Raw genomic sequence first — 21,104 nt, forward strand, 5'->3', positions numbered from 1 at the left:
GGCCAGTATCCTGCTTACCAGGCCCTCCCAGGTAACCTTAGGGGGAGAAACATGGAAGAAGCTTTGAGACTCATGGGTACATAGTAAGTAATGAAGATTTTATTCTCACTTCAGCAAGACACAGTGAGAGAAGGAATAAATTAAGGCAAGGGGAAGGAGGCAGCAGTAATTTAAATTGTGTTCTTTACCAGAATATTGATCAAATATTTTGATTGAACTGGCTGGTCAAGCTCAACTTGAGCTTAACTACTGTGACTTCTATTGAGTTGATCAGCTGTTATAATTGACCTCATTGACAGATTTGTTGATTTAATACAGATAAATCTTTAAAGGCAGTATTTTTCTGTCTGGGAACATTCCTCATTCAAATATACTTTGAAACATGTTCTGCTTCAGTCAGGAAAGGTTTTTTTTTGTTGTTAAATTGTTATTTAGATATGCAAAATAAATGTCATCCAGCTGTTTTATGACTTCCCCAGACACTCAGATACCTGGGTGACAAGTATAGCAAACATCTAGCAGGTGGTGTGAGTGGCCCAAAACAGGTCTTGTATTCTCAACCTGGAGATAATCCATACTTTCTGGTTTGTGAAAGAAGGAAGAACTCTGGTCTACAACTTAGAGTTATGATTAACAAATGAATGTCTCCTCAGGGTGATATGTGTGTGTGTGTGTGTGTGTGTGTGTGTGTGTGTGTGTGTGCATGTGCATGAGAGAGAGGGAAAGAGTGAGAGAGAGAGAGTTGGCAGGGGAAGGAGACTTGAACTTCTTTTTTTTCCCCACATATAGGCAGATCTTGGAGATAATGCAGGTTCTGTTCCACACCACTGCAATAAAGCAAATACTGTAATAAACCGAGTCAAATGATTTGTCTTTGTTTCCTAGTGCATATAAAAGTTACATATACACTACAGTGCAGTCTATTAAATGTACAATAGCACTATGTCTAAAAAATGTACATACTTTGATTAAAAATACTTTTTACAAAAAATTCTAACCATTATCTGAGCTTTCAGCGAGTTGTAATCTTTTTGCTGGTGGAGGGTCTTGTTTTGATGCTGATGGCTGCTGACTGCTCAGGGTGGTGGTTGCTGAAGGTCTGGATAACTGTGGTAATTTCTTAAAATAAGACAGGAATGAAGTTTGCCGCTGAATTGACTCTTCCTTTCATGGTAGATTCTTCTGTAGTATATGATGCTGTTTGATAACACTTACCCACAATAGAATTTCTTTCAAAATTGGAATCCGTTTTCTCAAACCCTGTCACTGCTTTATCGACTAAGTTTGTAAAATATTCTCAATCATTTGTTGTCATTTCAACATTCTTCACAGCATCTTCACCAGATGTAGATTCTATCTCAAGAAACTACTTTCTTTGCTCATCTGTAAGAAGCAACTCCTCATCTGTTAACATTTTATCATAAGATTGCAGCAATTCAGTCACATCTTCAGGCTCTACTTCTAACTCTAGTTCCCTTGCTGTTTCCACACATCTGAGTTACTTCTGGAGTCCTGAATCCCTCAAAGTAATCCATGAGGGTTGGAATTAACTTCTTCCAAAATTCTATTATGTTGATATTTTAACCTCTTCCCATGAATCATGAGTGTTCTTAATGGAATCTGAAATGATGAATCCTCTCTAGAAAGTTTTTAATTGACTTTTCCCAAATCAGAGGAATCACCATTTATGGCAGCTTAGCCTCATGAAATGTATTTTATTAAATAGTAAGTCTTGACGGTTGAAATGACCCCCTGATCCATGGATGCAGAATAGATGTTGTGTTAGCAGCCATGAAGCCAACATTTATCTCATTGTACACCTCCATCAGAGCTTTGGGGTGGCTGGGTATATTGTCAACAAGCAGTAATATTTTGAAGGTAATCTTTTTCTCTGACAAGTTGGTTTCAATAGTGGGCTTAAGGTATTCAGTAAACAGATGTGCTGTCATCCAGGCTTTGCTATTCCATTTATAGAGCACAGACAGAGTAGATTTAGCAAAATTTGGAAGGGCCCTAGGATTTTTGGAATGGTGGATAAGCATTGGCTTTAACTAAAAGTGATCAGCTGCATTAGCTCCTAACAAGAGAGTCAGCCAGTCCTTTGAAGCTTTGAGGCTAGGGATTGACTTCTCTCTAGCTGTGAAGATCTTCAATGGCATCTTCTTCTAGTATAAGGCTGTTTCATCTATATTGAAAATCACTTGTTTTAATGTAGCCACTTTCATGAATTATCTCAGTTGAATCTTCTGGAGAACTTGCTGCAGCTTCTACATCAGCACTTACTGCTTCCTTCATCTTGCACTTTGATGTTATGGAGATGGCTTCTTTTCTGAAACCTCATGAACCAACGTCTACTAGCTTCTGACTTTTTTTTCTGCCGCTTTCTCACCTCTCTCAGCCTTAATAGAACTAAAGGGGCAGAGAGACTTGCTCTGGATTAAGCTTTGGCTTAAGAGAATGTTATGGCTGGTATGATCTACTGTCCAGACCATTCAGGCTTTTTCCATGTCAGCAATTAGTCCGTTTCACTTTCTTGTCAATCGTGTGGTCACTAGAGTAGCACTTTTAATTTTCTTCAAGAACTTTTCCTTTGTACTCACAACTTGGCTAACTGGTTCAAGAGCCCAAGCTTTCAGCCTGTCTTGGCTTTTGGGCATACCTTCCTCACTAAGCATAATCATTGCTAGCTTTTCATTTGAAGTGAGAGACGGGTGACTTTTCTTGTCACTTGAACACTTAGAGGCCATTGCAGGGTTATTAATTGGTCTGGTTTTAATACCCTTGTGTCTTAGGGAACAGGGAGGCCTCAAAAAAGAGAGAATGATACAAAATCGCTAGTCAGTAGACTAGTCAGAACACACACAACACTTCCCAGTTTTTTGTGGTCTTATATGAATGGGGTTTGCAGAGCCTTAAAACAATTAGAGTATTAACATCAAAGACCATGGATTAAAGATCACCATGATAAATATAATAATAATGAAAAATTTTGAAATATCAGGTTAATTACCAGAATGTGACATAGAGACACAAATTGAGCAAATGCTATTGGACACAAGGGACCAATAGACTTGCTTGAGGCAGGGATGTCACAATTTGTAAAAAACACAGTAAGTGTGAAACACAATGAAATGAAGAATGCCTGTACAGAAAAAGAGGCCTAAACAGAGCCAGGATCAAGCTCATAGAATTTCATACTTCAATGTTGTCTCTGTCTTCTTCTTCTTTTTTTAATGAATCTCTTTTTTTGGGTCCACTGGTAAAAAATGTGTGGTTCATAGCTATAAAGGTCTTCTTACAGTATCTAAGTTGAAGGAAGTCTTATTTCAACAGAGACATTATTTTATTAAAACAGTTCTAGGGAAAGTATTTTACCTTCTTTAACCTTCATGCCCATCCCTGCAATATGGACATGCGAAGATACTACTCATCTCAACATTAGTTAGAATTTCAAGGTAGCTTTTTCACCAGTGTGCGATTTATATACTTCTGGTGTTTACCATAAGTGAACCCTTCAAATTCTTTAAAGTAATACTTGGCACAAGTCACATTTTCTGCAATTGGCGTATTCATTCAAGGCATCTTTGTATAATAGTAAAAAATTATGGTACCCAGTGTACAAATATTTAGGCAAAATAAATGTGAGTTTGCTTGAAAGATTATAGCTCAAGTATGTAGCTTCATGGTTATGTAAGTTCCTATTATATCTGTTTTTAAATATGTATATACACTCACATACAGATAATCCCGATGAATTTACTAAAGTATAGTTAGAATGTCAACATTATTTTTATAAATCTCTGCCCTGTCACTGAGTTTGCAAGAAATTATTTTTAATGTATTACCATTTTTAACACACTCCAGATTGTTGGCTGCCCTTCTTGCCACGTGGATTTAACCAATTTAGCAGTCGGTGTTGAATGTGTTCCATATTTAAAAAAATAATGCTTACAAAGAAGGAGTAAGGGAAGCCACTTACATAAGGATTTAGGTGGGTGATTAGCAATCAAAACGAAGCTGTGCTTTTTAGTGCCTGTCCTGTAAAGGTCATTCATAGTGATCATTTCGCAGAATCCCCAAAGCTTAGGTGAGGGTTTTGTTGTTGTTTAACGTACAGGAAGTTTTCAAAAAGATTGGGAATGCTAATTTTCTTGAAATAAGAATGTATGCATCCTGCACTCTAGCTTCCTTCAGTTTTTTATTGCATACCTTTTGAAAATAAGATTTGAAAAATTCTATGTAAATTTTGGAGTTATTATTAGATATTTCTAGGGACACCTGGGTGGCTCAGTCAGTTAAGTGTTTGACTTCGGCTCAGGTCATTATCTCACAGCTTGTCAGTTTGAGCCCTGTGTCAGGCTCTGTGCTGACAGCTCAGAGTCTGGACCCTGCTTCAGATTCTGTATCTCCCTCTCTCTCTGCCTGTCCACTACTCACACTTTGTCTCTCTCTCTCTCAAGAATAAATAAATATTAAAAAAAAATTTAAGTATTTCTGGAGTTCATGTGATAAGTTATTTTTCATTCTTCTTCTCTCTCACTCTCTCTCTGTCTCTATTTCTATATACATATGTAGATATGTGTGTATGTGTGTATGTATAACCTCTGCTGTCTGAGAACTGGCTTTTCTTCTGTGTTGTGCATTTAGGCAGCATCTTAGACATATGTACTCAACCTCCATCAAAGGTATATAACCTCGACTTCTCTTTAAGAAACTTGTCTGCCCAATCTCACTCCCTATCTAGGCCCTATTTCTCCCACTCCTCATTCCCATCTCTGGAAATCTGTATCTACTGATCATCCAGGACTCAGTAGCTTTCAGTTTGAAGATATACATGTTGCTTAGTTTGAAAATGTTCTCTTGCTATTTATGAATCACGTCTATCGTCCCATTAATTAAGCAAAATTACCAGGGCACCTGGGTGGCTCAGTCGGTTGGGTGTCCGACTTCAGCTCAGGTCATGATCTCACAGCTTGTGAGTTCGAGCCCCGCGTCAGGCTCTGTGCCAACAACTCAGAGCCTGGAGCCTGCTTCAGATTCTGTGTCTCCCTCTCTCTCTGCCCCTCCCCTGCTCATGCTCTGTCTCTCTCTGTCTCAAAAATAAATTTAAAAAAATAAAAAAAAATTTTTAAAAAATTAGGCAAAATTACCATAGTCATCCCCTATTTCCTGGAACTTATGTCTACTAAACCCCTTGAAAATTATTAGAGATTGACTGGAGTAGTTTCAGATGGAAAGTGGAAAGCAGCAGTAGAAAGTTACATTAAAAGAGGGCCAAATTTCTAGAGCACTCCTCCCAGATCCGTCCCATTCAAACCTCACATGGAGGTGTTCTGGGAGCTGACTACCTACACTTAAGTCCAAGATGACTGCAGCATGTGTGGGAAACATGTACTATTTCATTTCTTCTCTCTCCTCTCTCCAGAGTTAGCATAACCAAATTCATGGAGTAATAGCAGAATTTCAATGGAGTATTTTCTTTTTATATTTTTTAATTTGCGTATAGTTGACACACAGTGTTACATTAATTTCAGGTGTACGACATAGTGACTCAACTTCTCTATACATTATGCTATGCTCACCACAGGGTGGCTACCATCTGTCACCATACAACACTTACAATATCATTGAATGTATTCCCTATGTGTGCCTTTTATTCCCATGACTTATTCATTCCATAACTGGAAGCCCCTTTACCCATTTTGCCCATCCCACCACTCTTCTTCCCTCTGACAACCATCATCAGTTTGTTTTCTCTGTTTATAGGTCTGATTCTGCTTGTTTTTATTTACCCATTTGTTTTGTTTTGTTTTGTTTTGCTAGATTCTACATAGAAGTGAAATCCTGTGGTATTAGTCTTTTTCAGTCTGATTCATTTCACTTAGCCTAATACAGTCTAGGTCCATCCATGTTGTAAGTGACAAGATCCTATAATTTCTTATGGCTGCGTAATATTCTATTATCTATGTCTGTATGTCTATATCTTTATATCTCTATATCTATAGCTGTATGTCACATTTTTCTTATCCATTTGTCTATGAGTGAATACTTAACTGCTTCCATATCTTGGCTACTGTAAATAATGCTACAATAAACACTGAGGTGCATATATCTTTTTAAACTAGTGTTTTCATGTTCCATGGGTAAATACCCCACAATAGAATTATTGAATTATTTGGCATTTCAGTGTTTAATTTTTTGAGGAACCTCTATACTGTTTTCCACAGTGGCTATGCAATTTATATTCCCATCAATAGTTCATAAGGGTTCCTTTTTCTCCGCATCCTTGCCAATATTTATTTCTTGTCTTTTTGATTTTAGCCATTCTGACAGGTATAAGGTAATATCTCATTGTGCTTTTGATTTACATGTTCCTGATGGCTAGTGATGTTGAGCATCTTTTCATGTGTCTGTTTGGCCATCTATATGTCTTTTTTAAAAAAAAATGTCTATTCAGGTCCTCTGCCCATTTTTGAATCGGGTATTTTTAAAGATTCATTTCAGCATTGAGGAAATGGTTCATGGCTTTTACCTTAAATTTTACATTGGAACAGTATATTTGGTCTCAATAAAAATCTATCTTTAGGTAAATGATGAAGGTTGTTGGCATTTACAACATGGTAGTATTTATCAAGCTAAAATAATACTTTCAAAATTAATCACTTAAGAAAAACACAATATATTCTCTAGACTAATTTTTTTTCACATGCATCCAACTTCTGTAAAATATATCTTATAGATGTTAATTATCGACTACTGTGATCCATAAGAATACACATTATAAACATCAGTTTCCCTTCTTTTAAGAATTACCTTTGGGTATCACAATTTGATTTTTTAACATCAACAGAGGATTCAAGGGAAAATACAAGTTTTAGCAAGCCATCAGGTATGTCTAAACATCGTGCTGGATACTTGGGCCAACACAGAAAACACATTAGGTAAGACAACAGCTCAATTCAAATACATAAGATAGAACTAATGTTTGGCCGTCTACTTTTTGTGGCCCAACACAGTTTTAAGATCATAATAACAGACAGAACCACAGGGGAGATAAAAAGTTAACCTTTAGAAATTCTGTGGAATAGCACTGAAATGTCAAACTACAATAAAGAGCAATAACAGAGGTTTTAAAAAATATTTTCACTAAGAATAATTATGTATTACTAAATTGCACTAAGTTCCATCTGTATGCCCAATGCTGTAAGTTTGAAAATACAGAGATTCTTACAGTCTAGCAGGATAGACAAACATATGAACAATTAATCCTCTCTGGGAGTGATCAAGGTGATCAAGGTAGGCTCTTAGAATAGGATTGCATCTTCTAGTAGGTTTAGGGATTTTATTTCTCTTTTTTTAAGGTTTTTTTTTAATGTTTATTTGTTTTTGCGAGATCACTGGGGAGGGCAGAAAGAGAGAGGGACACAGAGGATTTCAAGCAGGCTCCGCACTGACAGCCGACAGCCCAATGCGAGGCTTGAACTCAGGAACCGTGAGATCATGACCTGAGCTGAAGTCCATGCTTAACTGACTGAGCCACCCAGCACCCTAGTATAGGGGTTTTCTAGACAAATGCAGCAACTCTGAAGTAAAAGAGAATATTTGGAAAATTGTAGGTAAGGAAGAACATGAGGTATTCTGGAAACTGCACACTTACCAGCTGCAATGAAAACTTTTATAGAAGGTAATTAGAAATTACAGAGACCTGGTTGCCACGTGTATCTGATTCCATGATTACAACTTATCCTATAAGAATGGATCAATGGTACCAAAGGTTTCATTTCATTATTTAAATGAGTTACCTGATAAGTGCTGGGGTTTTTTGTTGTTATTATTTATCATGTTTCCCTAAATCAGGTGGTCTAATCAATCATAACACACATGCAAATGAGGAAAAGTGTACTGAACATTTTATCCTAAAAATGTCATTTGTAGCATGTTTAAAGTTCCCACAAAGTGATAGGTCACATATATAGGAGCAGAGTTATAGAAGTGAGAGGGCTATGCATTTGAGAGACCAGGAAAATGAAGTCTAGAAAAGTTTAAGTGACCTGTCCAATAGACCTGGCAGATCCTTTTCCAGAAGCAGAAAAGAAAAGCCACAGCAACTCCCTCAGCCTTGGTTATTTTGCCTGCTTAGAGTCAAGTTCATTGATAACGGCAGGGAAGTTCCCAATTTTCCAGATGTTGGGACAGGCCCTTCTCATCACACATAGTTTTGCCTCTATTTGTTGAGTTCCGACAGGAGCTGTTCGGTGTAGTGGAGGAAGAGGCAACTTCAGTTCTGGAAATGCCAGGGCACACTACTCTATGTGCAGCTGACACTTCTCTTGATTTCAGAAGATAACAATTTCTACTAAGAGGAAAATAAAATCTGAAATTGTAGAAAGATAGGAAATGATGATGGCACTGTCTTTTGTTGATTTTCAGATGGTTAATTATCAGTTGAATTAATGGTCATTTATCTTTTCCCTGCTTAGAAATTGTTCCATTCCAATTTTGAGAAGTTAAAATCAGAAATGCTTTCTGAAGTGGAAAATGAAGAGGAGGAAGACAGTTAATTATCAAAGCATATACAGAAAGGGGATTTAGCAAATCCCCTAGCATTGTTTACAGAAATATTAAATATAAGACTTTGTTAGCTTTCATGAACAAAGTATTGGATGTTTAATTCTTATACAGATAATTGGGAAACATTTTAAAGTATTAATATGTTAATAGTTTTATTTGTTTTTGAAAAAAATAGAACAATTATGATATAACTACACAGTCCCCAGCTTACAATGGTCCAACTTTTGACTTTATGATGGTGCAAAAGTGCTTCAGATTCAGTAAACATTGTAATTTGAATTTTGATTTTTTTCCTGGGGTAGTGATATACAGTATGATACTTTCTCATGATACTGGGCAGCAGCAGTGAACCCTGGCTCCCACTCGGCCACACACTCACAAGTGTAAACTGATACACTTAACAACCATTCTTTACCCATATAGTCATTGTTTTTTCAGTTTCAGTACAGTGTTCAATAAATTACATGAAATAATGCCTTATTATTAAATAGGCTTTATAATAGATTATTGTGCCCAACTGTAAGCTAATATGAGTATTCTGAGCACATTTAGGGTAGGCTAGGCTAAGCTATGAGGTTCATTAGGTTGAGTGTACCAAATGCATTTTTGACTTATGGTATTTTCAATTTATGATGGGTTTATCAGAATGCAATGCCATTGAAAATTGAGGAAGATCTGTATAGTGATGAGACCTCTTGGTCCTACAATGTCTTGCTCTGTGCAGAGGGGAGCAGTCAGAGAAGGGTAAGAGCAGACCCATCTAAGTCAGGCCCTAAGATAAGGGCCATCCTCACCCAAGTCTAAGGCTAGTACTGGATTGGGGATATGACACATGATGTAGACAGAAGGAGTTTAGAGACATGATGGGACATCTAGTTGAAAATATTCTAGAGGGAATTGGAAATACCAGCCTGCAAATCAGGATGGAGTATGTAAATGTAGTAATCTGTTAGAATTGATCATTGAAGCCTGGAGACTGAATGACATTTCCATGGAAAATATGGAGTGGAAAAAAAGAGAATGATTGAGAATTGAACTTAGGAAATGCCCATGCACATATAATTTATTGATTTAGATAATAACAATAATGTTCTTGCAAAGTATCATTATTTATTATTATTATTATTATTATTATTACTATTATTACCATAACAACAATTACAATTTATGGAGCCACTAAGCACCAGTCGATCTGAATGGATTAGCTCATTTTATCCTCACAATCCCTTAAAGTGAGTTATGTGATTAGCCTTGTATTACGGATGAGAGGGCTGCTGTATAGTTCGACTGCTTTCCTTGCATTTCTTATTAATACATTAAGAATAGCAGCTATGGCAAAACAGACTGCTCACTTTTGCTCTCCTGCTACATAGTTTACTCTCATTTATGTGTAGATCTTCCAAAGAAGAGTCTAGAGATCTGCCATGAGTGCGGAAATAGGTAGCAGATTGCCTGAAGTGCAGGGAGTGCCTGCTTGGAAATTTGTTTTTGTTTAAATGACATGAAAATTGTTGACATTTATCTGGAAGCAAGAAAAACGGATTTACCTTGCTCTGTGTAGGTGGGTAAACTGAACTCTCCCTCAGCTTCTATCTTTGAGTTGTTACTTAACTCAAGAAACAATAGGAGCAGACAAAAGATGCGTTTCTAGGTGCTCAGGGACTTTTGTAGAATCATCAACTGACTCATGACATTTTTAATGCTAAACAAATTGTGCATAAGTCTAGTTTGTACAGTCCCTCAAGATGATATGTGCTTCTTTTGGTAATATATGAAAATCAAAGTTGTTTTAGATATTTTAATATGAGGATTACACTGGAAAACACTAGAGAATTAACCCTTATTTCCCAGGCAATGTATTTTAAGAGCAAATGGTATTGTTTCTAGTAACAAGTAAATTGTGCTGTACCTCTGAAAAAGAGTGCAACAAGTGTTATACTTACTCTTAGATAATTACAGAAATACGGAACAGTTTTCCTCTCCCAGGTTAAAAAGTTTAAAAGAAAATTTAAAAGAGATGTACAGTAAGGAATTTTAATGAATTGAAATCTGATGACATTCTATAATCTTTGCATATTTGGATCATTTTTATTCTATGATGCCCATATATAAATATAAATACGTGGGGATATGCATATACATCATATACTATATGGCATCATAATATAAAATTTGAAATTATTTTTGATGGCTTGAGTTTGCAAATGTGGATCACTCAGGATGAGCTAGGTTATGCTAGGGAAATAAACAATGTCAACTTTTAAGGGCTTAAAAGAACAAAAGCATGTTTCTCACTGAAGATACACGTCCACAGTGGATTGGCTGGGGCTGAGGAAACTCTTTACAATTGGAGACCAGGGTGAAGGTAGAGTTTCTACCATCTGCAACAAAGCCAATCAGTGGCAGTGGGAAAGGGGCCTTGAAAATTGTTCACTAGCCGTCAAAGCATCTACCCGAAGGTGACACCCATAACTTCTAACCTTTCATTGGTCAGAGCAAGTTCATGTCTATGTCATTCTAATAAATGTAATCCTACTGTGTGCACAGAAATGGAGAAAAAGGAAATACAGTAAAACCTTGGTTTGTGAGCATAATTCGTTCCAGAAACATACTTGTAATCTGAAGCACTTGTACATCAAAGTGAATTTCCTCATAAGAAATAATGGAAACTCAGATGATTCGTTCCACAACCCAAAAATATTCATGTAAAAATGATTACAATACTGTGATATAATACAAAATATTAAAGAAAATACAAAATATAAAGAAAAATAAACAAATTAACCTAACTTACCTTGGAAAACCTTCATGGCTGGTGTGAGGGAGATGAGAGAGGAGGGTTATTGTGTAGGGTGACTTTCACTATCAATAATGAAATCACTGCTATCTATTGACTCAGTGGGACCTTTTTGTTTTCACAAAAACAACTTTAACAAGGAACCTATCCAATGACACTTGCTTTTGCCTCCTTTTGAGGATTTCATGGAAATGTGACATTGCACTGTCATTAAACAGATTCATCGCTCACACTGCTAAGGCCTCATTCAGGTGGTGCTTTTCTAAAAAATGTTGCACTGTTTCCCACATTTTACACATCTCCCTGATCTCATTTGAAGTGAGGGATCCCTCGACCTTTTTCTCCTCCTCCTCTGCAGACGAGATCTCCTCCACAACCTCTTGCTGTTGCTCACAATGCAGATTCATCAGTTCGTTGGTGGTCAGCTCCTGGTCATGTCCTCCACCAGCTCTTGAATGTCAATCACCTCCAGTCCCATGGTCTTCCCCAGGGACACAATTTCATTGACCACTGGCAGCTCCTATTCATGAGCAAGACCCTCTAAGTCATTTCCAAGAAAGCAGTCAAGCCACAGTTTTCTCTAAGCAGAATTTAGGGTCCTCTAGAGTATTAATAAACTCTTGTCATATACTGTACTTAATGTAACTGGCAATAAGGCAGCAGAGGAAGCAGGCAGCCTGACCTAGAATGAAGCAAAGCATTTCTAAGTTTACTCTTATATAGAAAAGCAAAGGACTGTCCACAGGTACTTTGAAGTAACAAAAAATACACTAGTGCCAGTTGTAGGCACCTACCAATGTTCTGAAAAATCTGATTTCTGCCAAACACCATGGACTGAGACTGAGCATCTGAGCATGGAAGACAATCACCCAAAATCCCACAGTGAGAGAGAGAGAAGAACCATTGGCTCAGTTGTGATCATGTGACTTTCTGTATCATGTGTACTACTCATATTGCAAGACATCACTTGTTTATCAAGTGAAAATTTATTAGAAATGTTTGTTCCTCTTCAGGAACAGTCGCAGAACAAGCTACTTGCAATCCAAGGTTTTAGTGTATTTGGTGACTGGCACTGATGAGTACCACACTAACCCTGGTTCTAACTGTGTTTTCAAAGAAACAAATGTGGGAGTTGTGTGTTCACAACTTTTAAAGGCAGGTTATATTCTTGCAGCTTCTTATGAACACATTATTTCATTTGTTTAAGCATTTTGCTAACGAGGTCAAGATGAAATTTTGTAACAGTTTTGCTCTGCTTAACCTCACTTTGTTCCTAAAATAAAACTATTTTTTTTAAGTCTAGTCTTTTAAAAAGTATAATATGGGAATCAGGGTAAGTGATTAAGAATGAATTTACTCCAGGGTGCCTGGGTGACTCAGTGTGTTAAGTGTTTGATTTGATTTCTGCTCAGGTCATGACCTCAAAGTTTGTGGGATCGAGCTCCTTGTCAGGCTCAGAGGAGCCTGCTTTGGATTCTCTCTCCCTCTCGCTGCCCCTCCCCTCTTCATGCACGGGCTGTCTCTCTCTCCAAATAAATAAATAAATAAGCATTACAAAATGGATTTACTCCTTGTTAAAAATGTCAACAACAGTTCTTACTATGTTCACAGGGAGATGTTGGGTCAACTTGAACTATAAAGCTCCACTATTTTTATTATTTGATGTTTTTTAGAAGTATTTTTGTACATTTTAGAATCCAGGGAAACACTGGTTTCTGTTTGTTAAAAAATCAAGACAAGTGTTTGAGAGCTTATTGTTTTGAATCTTTAAACTAGATTAAGATCAAAGAGCCACTGTAAAGTCTTCCTAGAAGGATTCACAAATTTGTCCTACACTGATTTGAAAGCAGACTGCCTTTTAAGAAAAGCTTTATGATTGCTTTAGAGCAGGGAGCACATTTGTCTTGTGTATGTATTCATGCAACTGAAATTGATCTCATTCAAATTGTAAGACTGATGATATATTTGCAATGCATTTTGAACATTGCCCTCCAAAGATAAAGGGTGAATGGCACAATCACTTTTGAGGCCTATAATTTTGGGCACCATGCACTGAAATGATTTTCTGATTCACTTATTTCTTGAGGCTCTGTTTCTGACATGTTTTTCATTTCCCTGCTAAGTGCATTAATTAGTGGCATCTGAATCTCTTTGTTAGCACTAGTAAAAAAAATCCTAATGCCTACCATTATGGTGTATAGCTGTTAACATACAGCAAAAAAATCGTATGGTTTTCTACAAGCCCACGAAGCTACAAGTGAACAGATGAATGGCCTTTGAACAAAATCAAAAGATTTTTACCAAGGCGGAATTTACTGAGCCTCTTTTCCTCCAATTATCCATTTCACAATTGTAGTTGATTATTTAAATTTCTATATTCTAAACATGTTTTACTCAAGTATTTTGAGATACAGTAAAACCTTGGATTGAGAGTAACTTGTTCTGCAAGTGTTCCTCAAGACAAGCAAACATTTCTAATAAATTTTAACTTGATGAATGAGTGATGTTTTGCAATACGAGTAGTATGTGATGCTGAATGTCACATGATCACAACTGAGCCAAAGGTTCTGGAAATTCACTTTGATACACAAGTGCTTTGGATTATAAGCCTATTTCCAAAATGAATTCTGCTCGTGAACCAAGGTTTTACTATATTCCATTTTTACTCTTACTCTTGTAACTTTTATTAAAGGACTCTTTTGTTTTGTGAATAATTTATATATGCATTTGTTTTCCATCAAATAGTTACTGAGTGCCTATCTTACTGCCTGAGTGGCAGGCTGCTGAGCTTTAACTGACATGGGTCCCTCCCTCTTGAAGCTTGCTGTTTGGTAAAGGAGACAAGCATTAATCAAATAATTACACAGTCTAAAGTTGCTGCTTTCAAAAGTGCTGTGAGCTAGAGGAATATGGGATGAATAGTGCATGTAACAGGGAGATCTGAACTTGGGGTAAAGTGGGATGATCAGGGAAATGTTCTCTGATAAAGTAGAGCAGAATGGTTAGAGACCTGAAAGAGAGATGAACTAGGAGCAGGTAGGCATAACCAGTGTCCTGGCAGGGGCACATCCTGTGCAAAGATGATGGAATGGTTGGGAGTAGAGCAGTGGCAACAGCAGGGGCCTCCTGACGAGGATGGAGAGGCCAATTGCAGGGTCTTCAGTGGTTTTTCATTATCCTGTGAACCATTGTGAACCACACCAGTAAGCCTTTGAAAGTTTTTAAGCTAAAGGAAAATATGTGATTTGAGTTTTGAAGAGGATCATTCCAACTGCTTTGCAAAGAAGGGTTAGAGTTGGACAAGATTGAGGCAGAGATTAGATGAGAGAATCTTGTTACTCCTGGGCCACAGCTTAGACCAGGATGGTGTTGGTGGCAACAGGGACAAGTGGATATTTCCTAATAGTAATCAGAAAATAAAAGGAACTTGGTGATAAATTGAAAATAGCAATGAGGTATCTATAGCACAATTTTCTGAGATCTGCTCTCGGTGCACCCTGACTCAGGATTCAATGTCTGGCTGTTGAAACAAAAGTAAATTACAACAAAAAACATCATTTACTTAAAATGTTCTCATGCATTAAGAAATGAATTATATAATATATATTTTATAGCATATATATATATATATACACACACACACACACAATTAGTTCTATCCAGCTTAATCAATGTGTTAATATAAATATTTTGAAAAGAAGTGGAGAACTGGCCTTTGCAGATGGCACTAGCAAATTCTATCTCCTTTGTGGAGAAACAGTCCACCCCTGGTGAGTGTCTTGGTTTATTTGGTATGACCTTTCCCCTTAGCCTGAGACTGTGGAATTGACAGTAAATGTGACCTTCATACATTCTTGTTAAAAATCTACTCAAGAGAAATTGTATTCTGTTCAGAGAAAGACAGTGCCATTTTACTCAGGTGTGGATTAGATAATAGTATATCATCTTGTAATAATATTGAAAGCTACATCACCACCTTGGACTCATAAAAGAGAAATTACTTTTCATAGCCTACACAATGTGCACAAGCAGCTACATTTGGCAGATTTGCCTAACACCATTTTAAGTCTTTATTTTTTATTTCAAGTTTTTGATGCTAAGTAAAGATGTTTTGGTTATATAAGATTTATCATTCTTCTGACTGATATCCAAGGACTTCCCCAAGTCACACACTTAAATTTCTAGGAACATTTATTCATTCTCAGGCAAAAACTTTCAAGTGAGAAGTTGGATGAAGGCCTCTTCCCCTTCCCTTCATTTTTCTTCCTCCATCTCTTGTCCTTTCTTTTCTGTTTTAAAGGTGACCACTTTTCTTGGTAATGACACCCTAATACCCACATCGTTTTCTCCATCAGTATATCTACTGACTTGTTTTCTTCAAACTATATCCAGAATCCAGACAATTCTCACCACCTCCATCCACCATTTTGGCTCTAATCTAAATCAACGTCATCTCCGTCCTATGTTATTTCAATGACCGTGTGACTACTCTTCTGGCTTTTAACCTTGCCCCATGGTTATGTTCTCCTCACAGTAGTCAGTGACCCCTGAAAAATGTCACCCGTGTCATACACTCCTATAAGTAAATGGTTCTTTGATTGCCCATCTCAGAGTAATGACTATGTTACTATCATCGTCCTCAGTATACTGCATTATTTGTACTTGAGCTCACTCTCTGAACTCCTCTCCTTCTTTCCTCCTCTCTGGTCACACCCAGATCTCCCTGCTGTCTCTCAGACATTCCAAGAATCCTCCCACATTAAGGCCTGTGCCTGAATGTTCTTCCTCCAAGTATCATGATTTGTTTCGTCACTGTCTTCAGGGATCTATGCAATCATTCTGATTAAACGGTTTTTTTCTGACCACCTTATCTAAAATAGCACCTTTCATATCATTCTCAATTACTTTTACTGCCTTACTTTTCTTTGTTGTACTTATCAACCTCCTAATATATATGTATGTTTGTTTACTTGCTTATTTCTTTTTCTACTAGAATGTAAGCCCTATAATTGTTGGGACTTTGACTTTTGCTCAGCTCAGTGTCCTCAGCATTTGGAATAGTGCCTTCTCTCTAACACGTGCTCAATTGCTTTTGGTTTAAGGCATAAAATTTGCTATAATTCATGTTTTCTAGAACCTGAAAAAGGACAAAGAATTGATTGTTCCCTAGAGATTCCTAAAAGAATGCATCTCTGCCCATACTCTGATTTTAGGATGCCTGGCCTCCACAACTGTAGGAAAATATATTTGTGTTGTTTTAAGACACTAAATTTGTTGGGGCACCTGGGTGGCTCAGTCGGTTAAGCATCCGACTTCGGCTCAGGTCATGATCTCACAGTCCGTGAGTTCGAGCCCCGTGTCGGGCTCTGTGCTGACCGCTCAGAGCCTGGAGCCTGTTTCAGATTCTGTGTCTCCCTCTCTCTCTGCCCCTCCCCTGTTCATGCTCTGTCTCTCTCTGTCTCAAAAATAAATAAACGTTAAAATTAAAAAAATAAATAAATTTGTGATAGTTTGTTTCAACAACAATAAAAAAGTAACAAGCTTCTGGAGCTATCTAAGATGCAACCTCATAATCCTTTTTTCAGTGCTTCAGGTATGTATGGATTGAAGTTGGCATATGTGGTAGTCATTAGTATTGTTCACAAAATATTTCTGGATTTCCTTTTGGCTATATGGCAGAATTGTGTGTTACTGTCCTCTTGAAGTTAGGTATGACCATGTGACTTTCTCAGGAAGATGACTAGTTAAGTGAAGTAGCATATGTAACTTCTAGGTAATGTTTATAAGCTTTTCCAAATTTTGTCCTAATGCCATTTTTCTTGTTATTGTGAGTGTAGAATCTTGATGAGATATACTCTCCATGGGCCTGCTTTCCTGAGAAACAATGAGCACATTCCTTTAGCTAATGCTAATGGACTTGTGGTGTGAATGAGAGATCATTTTGTGCAAGCTGCTGAGATTTGGGGGTTATTTTGTCAAAATAGCAAAATAGTCCAGTGGTTCTTAAATGTTTTGGTCTTAGGATCATTTTTACACTCTTAAAATTTCTTGACATCCCAAAGAGTTTTAGTTTATGAGGGACTATCTATGAATATTTATCATGCTAGGGATTAAAATAGACATTCTTAAATAATTCACTTAAAAATAATAAATAACAAAGATAAACCCATTTTATGCCCACATAAAAATATTTTAATGACAAAAAAATAGTTTTATGAAAAGAATATTTCTTTTATTTATATATTTTTATATATTTTTAATGTTTGGCTTTATATGAGTCAACCGGATTCTCATATCTGCTCTAAGAGCATTCAGACTGTTGTCATTCTTGTGTTTGAAGTATATGGAAAAGACTCAACCTCATGTAGTTATGTAGTTGTAATGAGAGAAGTATTTTAATACCCTTTTTAGATAATTGTGGATATTCTTTTTTGGTGTTACACTAGAACTCTGTAAATAGTATTTTCTTAAAGATGAATTACAATGTGGAACTGAAATCATATTAACGAACTTCTCATACTGTTACATGAGATCCACCGGTCTTTTTTTATTATTCAAGTATAATTAATATACAGTGTTATATCAGTTTCAGGTATACAGTATAACGATCGAGCAATGCTATACAGTTCTCAGTGCTCAACTATAAAATTCCTAAAAGAAAACATAGGCAATAATTTCTTTGACAGAAGCCATAGAATGATTTTTCTAGATATGCCTCCTTTGGCAAAGGAAACAAAAGCAAATTTAAACTTTGGGGACTATATCAAAATAAAAATCTTCTGCACAGTGAAGGAAACTATCAGCAAAACAAAAAGGCAGCCTAATGAATGGGAAAAGATATTTACAAACGACATATTGGATAATGGGTTAATATCCAAAATATATAAAGAACTTATTCAAGTCAACACCAAAAAAAAAACCACAAATAAACAATAATTTAACTAAAAATCGACAGAAGACCTGAACAGACATATTTTTCAAAGAAAATGTACAAATGGCCAACAAACACATAAAAATGTGTTTGCACATCACAGAAATGCAAATCAAAACCACATGAGATATCACTTTACCCCTGTCAGATTGGCTAAAACCATTGGTCTACCTTGCATTTTAAATGGACACATTCATGACTCTGTAAAGGCATCTATTGGTCATTTGAAAAACATTGACTTACTAGGTTTTGCAGATCTCCTAAACGGTAACACATTTCATTACACAATATCAAAACCCAACTTTGTTTTTATTATTATTCTCAAGTTGGTTAATATACAGTGTAGTCTTGGCTTCAGGAGTAGATCCAGTGATTCATCACTTGCATACAACACCCAGTGCTCATCCCAACAAATGCCCTTCTTAATGCCAGGCCCCCTTTTTCCCCACCCACCCCTACCTCTTTATCACCATCAAACCTCAGTTTGTTCTCTGTATTTAACAGTCTCTTATAGTTTGCCTCCCTCTCTGTTTTTACCTACTTTTCCTACCCCAAACCCAACATTCTTTAGTATCGCTAACAAAATCTTTAAAAAGGTTTTATATATCAAGAAACTGTTAAGGAACTGTTACCAGATACAAATTTTACAAAATTCTAGCATTCTTTTGAATATTCAAATTCTATTGTGTGTTGAGCATCAACATTGTTTTCCTTGAAGTGACAAAACTCACTTTGTCTATTTTCAAGAAATACTCAAGTCTGGGAATATCAGCAAAATATTCAAGCCCAAATTATTATAGTTTTTAGGTTAATTCTTTTTTTCTTTTTTTTAATTTTTAATTTTTTTGAGAGACAGAGAGAGACAGTGTGAGAGGGGGAAGGACAGAGAGAGGGAGACACACAATCTGAAGCAGACTCCAGGCTCTGAGCTGTCAGCATAGAGCTCAATGTGGGGCTCTAACTCACGAACAGTGAGATCATGACCTCAACCAAAGTCGGACACTCAACCGACTGAGTCACCCAGGCACCCCAAGGTTAATTATTCTTTTGAATAAAAATGGTATGTAATGAAAAGAGCATGTAGTTCAACTTGCAACATAAACAGTATTTCCCAGAGATGACCATTATGGACAGCAGCTTCTGACATGGCTCTTAATGATCCCAGCCTCTCAGAGATCATGCTTTTGTATAATTCTCTCCCTTTGAATGTGGGCTGGAGCAGGTGACTGGCTTCTAACAAATAGAGTATGGCAAAAGTGAAGAGGTGTCACTTCTGTGATTGGATTATAAAAGACTGATTTCCATTTTGTCGGATTTCTCTCTCTGGCTCTTCTCACATTCATGTGGTCCCAGGTGGCACCTTGATCGCAGCCTTGTTAGAAACTTCAGCCAGAGGATCCAGCTAAGCAGTCCATGAATTTCTGACCCACAGAAACTGAGATAATAAATGTATGTTGTTTTAAGCTGCTAGGTTTTAGGGTAATTTATTATAGAAATAGATCACTAACATAGCTATCTACTTCATTATATAGAAGTACTTTATATATATGTTTCATTTTTGTCACACAGAATGAATATTAAGGTGTGTCCTTAAGTTCCAAGACTTAATAAAATTATGAATTTTTACCAATTCATCAAAGATGTTCTTAGGTAAAACTGGAATTTTAGTGCCTGGTGATGAAAGGTACAAAATCTGCTAGTACCGCTTAGTTCTACTCCCTCGATTTGTTCTAAGTACCCAGTAATGTTACCCACCATCGTATTTGTACCATCAGTGCGAATGCCAACATAGTAAAAGAAAATAATATATTAATTGCTTTGATTTCACAGGACTCCTTAAAGGTTTCCTAGGCTCCCCTAAGGGATCTGAGGAATATACTTCAGAGCTGCTAATATAGACAGACTATCCCAATTATCACGTCAGATGAATTGTTACTTTTCCATCCTTTGTCTATGTGTTACAACATAGTAAAACTGCCTAAGGAAAGGCAATGCAAAATACTCTTCATTTAAAAAATAAAAGTGGTTTTTATAAGGTTTTGAAATTCTGCCTTTGGAGGACATGCACATGTTTGACTCTGCTTATCAATTCAGGGCTGCTGAAACATCACTTCACACCCATTTTTACTATCCATCCAGGATTATATATATAAAGAGAACAGTATTGATTCTCAGTGTTACTTGCTGCTGCTGGTATTGGCATCTTATCTATTAATCATTGAGAAAGGGAATGTTAATATGTTTTTGGGTATATGTTTGTGGGTATGTATGTGTTTGTTATGAGTTCTATAAGTAGGAATCTGGTACAGCTTAAATAAGGTGGATATTGCAACTATTTCCAAGTACATATTTCATGCTCACTTTGGCAGCACATATACGAAAATTGAAACAATGCAGAGAAGGTTGGCATGGCCCCTGTGCAAAGATGACATGGAAATCCAAGGACATATTTCCTTTGTATCGTGTTATTACTCACACTGGTACTGTAATGGATAATAATAATACTTCCTTATGATAGGGAATTTAGAAAATAAATATGTATGAATGAAAAATTATGCATTATCTTGCCACTAAGAGAAAACCATGGCTACCTGTTTTATGTGTTTTCTTTCTTTTCATGCATTTAAATTCATATGGGTATATTTTAAATTTTCCTTAACAATATTAATGGGCAATTTCAACCCTAGAACTTGCTTTCAAACTTCTGCTTGTGCTTGTAGATAAATTAAACTCCAAAGTGCATTGATTTTACTGTGAAGAATCATGATTTCACATTGCAAAGGCAGCAGTATTCAATTATCCAAA

General features: G+C 36.6%; 1 non-coding gene across 1 annotated transcript; it reads left to right on the forward strand.

The window, feature by feature from the left end:
* Positions 1–20,652: 20,652 nt before the first annotated feature.
* On the forward strand, positions 20,653–20,760 carry LOC122479229. The gene has a single exon (XR_006296294.1). It is a non-coding gene; the product is annotated as a U6 spliceosomal RNA (small nuclear RNA).
* The last annotated feature ends 344 nt before the right edge of the window (positions 20,761–21,104 follow it).

Source organism: Prionailurus bengalensis, chromosome B1, assembly GCF_016509475.1.
Source record: "Prionailurus bengalensis isolate Pbe53 chromosome B1, Fcat_Pben_1.1_paternal_pri, whole genome shotgun sequence".
Classification (NCBI taxonomy): Eukaryota; Metazoa; Chordata; class Mammalia; order Carnivora; family Felidae; genus Prionailurus; species Prionailurus bengalensis.